The sequence below is a fragment of the Argiope bruennichi genome, chromosome 9 (genome assembly GCF_947563725.1).
Source record: "Argiope bruennichi chromosome 9, qqArgBrue1.1, whole genome shotgun sequence".
Lineage (NCBI taxonomy): Eukaryota > Metazoa > Arthropoda > Arachnida > Araneae > Araneidae > Argiope > Argiope bruennichi.
The window spans coordinates 110,365,326-110,374,558 of record NC_079159.1 but is presented as its reverse complement, the minus strand read 5'-3'; positions in this window follow the sequence as shown (position 1 = coordinate 110,374,558).

The following is a 9,233-nucleotide window of genomic DNA, read 5'->3' as shown; positions in this document are numbered from 1 at the left end:
AGACTTCCTCTGAATGGATTTTGCTCAAAATATGATAGAAAACCTACAAATTTGATACAAAAGGCATATACCAAATTTCATCAGTCTAGCTCAACCCGTTTTTAGTTATCTTGCTCACAGTCAGACAGATATAATTCCAAAAATGTATGTTTCGAACTAACTTAAGAAGATAATTAGTTAGTTCGATTGGCATATTGGATATTTGATTTTAGATCGTTTTTTATAACTCTTGTGTTCATGATTCCTCCAAATTGTTTGCCGTTAATCCCATCTTATCTTGATTGTGTGACATGTTCTTTGTTTTTTTATGTACATGAATTTTTTCAATGGAGATCTGTTATGTGACAATATGGTTGTATTAAAAACATAAACACCCGATTAATAGATCTTCTCAATTTCAGACACTGAAATTTCAGTTTTGTATTTTTCTTGTAAACTACATAGATATTAAACAGAAATTCAGGCTTTCTTTGAGTCTTTTTCAATTTCAGGGCAATGTAAATGATTCAGGGCATTTGAATTTCAAGGCAATGTAGTTTATTTTTAAAAATCAAGCAAAAAATTATTTAAAAAAAAATTGCTAAAATTAACAAAAATTTGCTTGATTATTAAATTGACATCACAAAAAAGAAACGATGTAAAATGAAATGTTTTGAAATGATGATGAATTTGAATGATTTGAAATGATGATGAATTTGAATGATTTGAAATGATGATGAATTTGAATGATTTGAAATGATGATGAATTTGAATGATTTGAAAGGATGTTTTGAAACGATGTAAAATTTATTTTTGTGCAATTATATTTTCTAAAATTATCGTCAAAATTCAGCTTTTTAATTAATTTGAATCCTGTTTAAAATATTTAAAAAAAATCGCTCCTAGGTGCACGCTTTCACTAATGCGCCAAATCTGGCAGCCTTAGGTCAAGCGGTCTGTCTTATAAAGCGCCAACACACACATTCATCTTTATTATTAGTATAGATTTAAGTCTATAATGATTTTAAATAATTAGAAATTGTTTTTAAAATGTTTGAAAATAAAATTAACTAGAGGTTTGCTTGCAGTAACGAATCGAAAAAAATATGCAAATGTCGTAAATCCAATTAATTTTCTTTTCTTTTGACCGAGCTAGAATTCGAACGACCTGATCGGTTCGGGAAACTAGAGGTAAATGAGCAGATAAATTGTCGAGCTGAAATGCTTCGAGTCAAATCCAAAAGGCATTTAAAATATCATTACGAATACGCTTTGGGACGACGCAAGCTTGATTTAGATTAGACCATAAAATAAAATGTAAAGGCGTCAGTTTTTCGCATGTAAATTACTTCTTTTGCTTCTGACTTTTATCTTCTATTGTACATGTCCTTTTATCTGGTTTTGTCTGCAGATTTGAAATTGTGAAAGTTTTTGACTTGCATCGATCGTTTAGCAGCAACAAAATATTTTTCTATTGGAATTACTATTTCAAATGCATTATGTCTTAACATTGAAGAACATTGAAATAAGCTTGTCCTTGACCGAAGGTCATCTCTTAAAGTGTCGATCAAACAAATTTTTTCCAATTCTCAAAAAAAATTTTTTTAACAGATTGTGGGCTGGAAATGCACAGGAATTCAGCTCATCAGTGAATTAAGTAAAAAAAAGAATAAAATGTACACTAATGAATTAATGCATTAAAATTTAAAATATCACAATAATACGGATAAAACCATGCGTAGCGTGTATTGCTTAAAACGCCGTTTCCTTTGAACACTTATTTTAAGCATTCCAAAGGTGAGTCCTTGATACCATCGGCGAATGATAATATTGCAATTTATAATCAAGCTTTATAAAATTAACCTCTTATTCATCTTTGCTATTATAAATTTGTAGTCAGCAATTTAAATCTATGTTATACGATTTATCTGGGTGTCATTTTATTTTAATCAGTAGCGTAGTGAAGGTCTATTTTTTCTTATTTCATCCCATATTCTATTTCTTTCAGTATGCTTGACATTTCCTTAAACAATCTTTCGGGATACCCTGTATAATATAAATCCGGATTATGGGCTTTAATTAGAAAATAATTAAAAATAACTTTTTCAAAAATGGTTCTTCAAATACATGGTCTAATGGATAATTCCATTTTGAAATGACCATAAAAGGAAATGCTGCATAAAATGTTATGAAACTTGGTTTTATTAGTTAATAGTTTGCAGGAGGTCGTGGGACTTTATCTTCTGAAGAAGAAAAAAATTCACTTCTGGCTGATAATAGCACTGTATACAGTATTATTAAACGGTATTATATACGAAAACATTGATTTAAAATGTTTGTAATCGTTCTGAAAATATTACAAATAATATTTAATGTGGTTCACAATTTTTTGAAAACATATCGCATTTATGTATTTTTATCAATATTTTTTAGCATATCAAGAGGAATGGTACAGGCATGCTGGTGTATGATATTTTTTTAATTCCGTTAAATTGCTTATGCTATCATTATAAACAGCGGTTTTGAAGTAACTTCATAACCAGAAATCGCAGGGGTTGATATCTGGGGACCTGAATGGCCTAGAAATGGGAAATGATGGCTTATAATCTAATTGTAAATGTAACGTTTCTTATGTAAATATTTGACATATGTACGATTTGATGGGGAACCCCATTCTGCTTAAAATTTATGATGCCTAAAATGCTATGTCGTCGAATTCCAAATATCACAAAACATCTTCACTTTCACTCTAAACAGCAATAATCACAGTACTAATCACAGGACCAGTAGTTAATTGCTCTAGTAAAATAGTCCAATTAGATCATTGCCTGTCATATCACACCAAACTGTGAGTTTAGAAGAATGCAATGGAACTTGGTGGAAAACATAAAGGATATTTTTGTCCAAATCCTGCAATTATGATTATCGACATCTCTATTTAATAAAAATAAGGGTCTCATCGGTCCGCAAAATGTTCCATACCAATGCTCTTCCACATCTCGTATATGCTTTGAATTTCTGCTTCCTTTAGTGCTAATGCTTCTTCGGTTTCCAACAGAAATCGAATTCCTTCCGAGGATAGGTACAACAGATGAAAAACCTGCATCTTCAAACTTTGCCATCTTTTTTCTCGAACCGTAGGGTGCGATTGGTCTTCAGCCTGTTTGCCGTATATTATAATACTTTTGTAAAGCACACTGTTTGTTGATATCGCATTCATAATAACTTTTAACAAGAAAAACTGGGTCTTGCATTGTTCATCAACTTATAACAATAAGAACTCTGACGGTAGGCTGAATTTTACAGCTAAAAAATAAATGATTTGTAAAGGCTAATTCACAGCGTAAATTGCATTTTCCAATCTCAAAAATTCATAACAAAAAAAAATTACGAACATTTACAATACGTAATAATAAACAAAATTCACAATATATAATAATCACAAAAATTCGCACTAAATAATCGTCATAAAAAAATTCACAGTATAAGTCAACCATCTAACTCTCCGACCCGCCACGAGGGCACATGGATTTAAACCATAAAAACTGAATGACTGGACCGCCGCAACAGCAACATTGGCGGGAACTGTGGTTGAGTCCTAAGGACCGTCACCGGCCACGGTACAACCCTCCCCGAAGGAAGTACGTCCCGTCATCGATGGGAGGAGTCAGATCCCCCACCTATTAGTGTACCCTCCAGGATGGCGAGATCCAACCACCATGCCGCAAGTATCTCATCCTCATTTCGAGATGTTCCCCCAGGGCGTAAAAATTCACAGTATAAAAGTAAAGTATAAAATACATTTTTATAACTGCATCTGCCAAGATATTTCACATCAACCCTGAAACAACACACAGCATGCTAATGCAATTGCATTTCATTCATTCATATATATATATATATATATATATATATATATATATATATATATATATATATATATATATATATATATATATATATATATATATATATATATATATATATATATACCGACTAACGAATATTACATATGTTAAACATTTTATTGCAGAAAAATACATATAATATGGAAATAGCAACGAAAGTAATGGTAAGTTGTGATTTCTTGGCATAACTACGAATCCTATACCTCTCATTCATTTGTAATTTATTACCCATGCACCACTGAAGCAATCATCTAAATTATGTTGCATTAGATTTCCTTAAAAACGTTTAACTAAAATTCGCATCGTACATCTCTCAAGATTACCCAAAAGTATTTTAATTTATTCATTCAGATTTTACCATTTCCAGAAGAATGTTTAACAAGCCTATCCACAAAAATATATTGCTTTTAAGAACTATAGAAAAAATATAAAATTTATGACGTTCCTATTTATATTTTTAAGAAATGTTTTTAAGCTCTATATTTTTAGCCAAGAAATATATCATTATCTTTATCAGCTACTGAAGAAATATTTTAAGATGATTAAGCTTAATAAAATTACTTAAACATTCTATATCACTCTTTGTTTTCGTCTATGTTGAGGTATGTTAAGTTTAATCGCAAGTGAAAGTAAAAATTTATTTTGAATATAAATTCAATGAAATTTTAAAACTACATTTTTATTAATTAAGCTATATAAAAAAATACTTTTGGAAACAAAATATAATTTCAGTCTAAATCTATATAAAGTCATTATGGCATACGCAGATGAAAAAAAAATCGACTCTTCTCTTTCCAAAGAAGACCTTCTCAACACGAATACCATCACAATGTCCCACGGCTAAAAGGAACCCACTAGGTCTTGGACTCTAAAGCCCCATTCCAACGGCCTGTGCGCTTCTGGAGACGACGCATTTTACTCTATTTCCCCTCTCTTGTGGTTTTCCGTGTTTCTTTGATGTCTGTTCATTTTACCGACAATTTGCGGGAAACTCCGGACCAACGTCCACAGGCGAGGATGGTCATACAATGGGTCAGTTGGCAGATTTATGACCAAATCCGTAAGGCCATAGGTCGTAGGAATGCGGCTTAAGACATTCTTAAATAGTCGTAAAATCATCTTGTTGGAATTCATTGTATTGACTACCCTGCAATTCGCCAATATGTCAAACCTTATCGAGTTAAACATGTTAAAATACATCTGAAACATTCTACAAGCTGTATGCGATCACGTAATAAGCCGTGCAACCCGAACTAGCTTCGTTTCTGACCATACGTTAAAATCCGTGCACCACGATCTCGATGACCTCTTGACATTACGTCGAAATACATGCGAGTAAAAGTTGTAATTTCATTAATTATGAATCCTTAGGTTCAAAGAGAGCCGTGGTGGCCTCGTAGTAAGGTCTCGGCTTGTGAGCCGTAGCGTTTCAGGTTCGAGACCCAATTTCACCGAAGAACCGTCGTGTAAGGAGGTCTGTTGCACGTTAAATCCGTCATGCCAAACGTCCTCCCGCTGGTGTGGTGTGGCGTGGAGAGCGGGGTGCCAGTTCAGGTGTCGTCCTCGTCATCTGGCCGCGGTTCAAAATGACGAGGTCCGTCCCAAAATAGCCCTAGTGTTGCTTTACAACGGGATGTTAATATAACTAAACTAAACTAAACTTTAGGTTCAAAAATCTATATAGAATTCAGACTTCATAAATTTTTTTTAGCACATTTAATGACCGAAATAAAATATTATTATTTATGTCATTTAAATCCTATTGAAAATGAAACTATAAACTGAATTTTATGATGATTCATAGAAATTTTTATCAAAAAAAAAAGTTTTTGAGATATTGCATAAATCATTAAAAAAATATTCTGTAAAAAACAAAAGAATTCAATGCTAAAAAAATCTGTTTTCTGTATTCATATTCTTTTTTTAAAAAAAATATTTGATTTTAGCAATAAATTTTTTTTTAATTTAAATTTAATCACTTCAAATTTTGCTGGTGCTGGCAGAAAATAAGAGAGATAATACAATGAACAGAACGGCATGAGGCTTTTATAACAGTTATATGATTATTAAAGTTTGAAACTTAAGAATATTTTGCTGAAGAATCTATTAAAAGACCAAGTTAGTGGTAGTATATCCGACAAACTAAATAAGCTATCTCATTCTGCCGACAATTCCTGGACAGCCAACTATGAACTAAATGTGATGGAAGTCCACAGATTTTTAGACATCTGATTTAAATGTCGTTCATTCAGTTTCTAATTTACGCTATATGTAGCAGAATAATCATTAAGCTGTCAAATGAGTAAGATGTCGTCTAATCTTTGTCTTTCTGTTAAGAGGTTATCATAGATTAATAAAAAGAAATTGTTTTCATCGAGTATTTTGATTACCTGCAAGTGAAGTTAGGGAAATATACTTTTAAATTATACATGGTCAGGGCGATAGAGTTGTTTCCCCTAATTCAGAATTCAATAAATAATAGTTCTAAAATTAATCGTCATTTTTTTCAATTAATTGTTACTTCCTCGGTAACGAATTAGTAAATTTATTTTATTTATTTCACTATGAGATTTCTCTGACTAAAATCAATTTAACGGTTAGATTAAATTTAATAAAATACTCGTTTCTCTAGACATTTATGCAATATGTATACTAAGAAGATTTATTTTGTTGTAGTCAAATCATGTTAATTCATTATAAATCATTGGAGTAAGTAAATTCTATAACTATGAATTATTTAACATTAAAATATCTGTTTTTAGCAATCTAATTTACAGGCTGCACTTATTACACTAAAGAAATATTACCTACTTCGATTGATGACAAAAAAAATAAATATATGTGATATGGTAGTTTTTCAGCTATGCTAAAGACCTTATCCACGTACGAATTAAATTTATTAAATAAATTACCACCTAAATTCGTCAGATTCTGCATTCAGTATTGAAACTATATTATCGGGAAAGGCATTTTTAAAAATTTTCTTTTTAATTTTTTCTTTTAATAACTTTTCGCAGCAAAATCTATACAATTTCAGGTTCTTCTAAATTTTTAATAGACTTTGGATAAAGATATCTTGATAAGTTGATGATTAAAATAGTTATTCATAGAATATTCATATATAACCCATTAACCACTTCAGATACGAATTTACTTATTTCCCTAATTAGATGGCACATCTTATTTGGGATAATTATTATTATTTTAATCCCTAGATTAATATAAAGGCACTTGAGGTAATGATACGTTTTCAAGTGATTTTTACATTTTAAATTATTTAATATTTTCCCTTAATTGCAAATTAAAACTTTAATTATTCGATGCGCAATTCAGACTCGTAATTGTATACGAAGCGATTAAGAAAAACGAGTATGTGCAACTGATGGAATAAAATTCATTTTTCAGAAGAATATTAGCTTGCAATAGCTTCGAAGGAAAAAAGTATTTAACCATAAGACTACGTGCCTAAAAATGAAGACAGGAGAGTTCATATTTAAGATCTAATTGTTTTTTTTAATAAAATGCATTGATTTTTACTTTCTCGTATATATAGTATAGAGGAAGTATAGTAATCGTCAAAAAATTTGAACTGGAGATTTTAAAGAATCTCCATGCTTTAGATCTCCCTGAGTTTTACATGTTTTTAGAAAATATCCATCTGTCACGTTTTCACACGTTTTTATGTGTTTTTCAACAAGTGTTTAGAAAATATCCGTCTGTCTGTGACAGATACTGTAAAACTTTTTGAGCTTGACAGATGAAATTTTTTTTGCTGTCTTTACGCCAAATTTTCAGATTTCTATCAAATTTTGAATGAAATACGTTCAGAAAAAGTTTGCCCGTCCGGCTGTTCGAATATAAGTTAGCACAAGAATTACAGAACAATGGGAGCTAGATCGGTAAAATTCGTTACACCAATTCAACATCTGCAGTATAAAGTCCTGTCAAATTTTAAGCTAAATCCAACCACGGATTGATTGTCTGTCAATCTGAGCTTTCAGAAAAATGCAAACTCGATAATTCGAAAACAATGACTTAAACATTATAATAAAAAATATATATCAAATTTGCTCTGTGATTTTGTGACTACAAGTGCAGTTTCGTTTCAAAATTTTGTTTCAATCGATTGAGAAAAACGTGTCTAAAATACAAATTCGATTTTTGGATACTATTAACGCATTCTAGGGATTAATCGCCAAATAACTCGCCAAGGATGCTACAATAGATTCAATAAAAAGGCTAAATTCACACCAAAGGTTAATATTTCGTAACTATTGTACACGAATGCCATGTAAGGCGTTCTTTGGCATGTCAAGTTTATTAGAGAGTGAGCGATAAATTTTTAGGAAACCACTCCCACTTGTTTTAATCTTAAATATACATTGAAAAATAAATACATGGGAAACCTAATATTTAAGTTTTTCTATTTTTATATTCCATTTTTCCCAAGTATATTTTTCATATCTTACATAAATAATAAATTTGTACATATGTTTACAAAATGTCCACTCTTCTTAAGAAACAACGTCTTTGTATTTTTTCGGCATTCTATATTGTTCGTGTCCGAAGTATAGTAATTTTTTGCTGTGCGCGCGCTTATTCGTCATAGATTCGAAATACATTCGAATTCCTGCTCGTTGTTCCAATTTTTATAAAAATTATTTTATTTAGGGAACTGAGCTAAAAAATCGATTTGGGGCTGGAACATCGAATATTTTTTTAATTTATTATTTTGGATTTCTAAAATTTTTTTTTATAAAACTTTGTGAATTGATTTTCTACATTCATTTTATATAGCTTCCATGGTAAGAAAATTCATTTGTTCAGGTGCAAACTATGTTGTACATAATAATCTATATAATACAATCTAGAATGAAATATAATTATATTTTTTTCCATAATTGGATATCAGAGCGAGTAAATATCAAGAGTCTCATAAAAAAATAGATTCAAATACTGACAATCTTTTGATGGTCAGTAAAATAAACTGAGAACAATATTTAATAAATTACTTTGTAACTTTTTAATAATGAAAGAAAGGGTTCGTACCCGAATTAAAAAAGCTAAGTAATACTTAATTTCCTTTAATTAAATATAAAAATTAGTTATGAGCTATTTTGACGCCAAATTAGAGAAATTCTGCTTGCCTCCATGCCGGATTTGTCTTGCCCTCCCGTCGGCAAACTTCTGCCGCCACCCCTTTTGACAAGGAGTTTACAGGCTGTCAGCTCCTTGTTGGATTTGGTTCCAAATTTTATGAATGTCTGTAATATCGATTTTAAATCTGTGTGCACAGTTTTATTACAGGCTGTTTTCGTTTTGTAGTTATCGTATTAACTTATATTC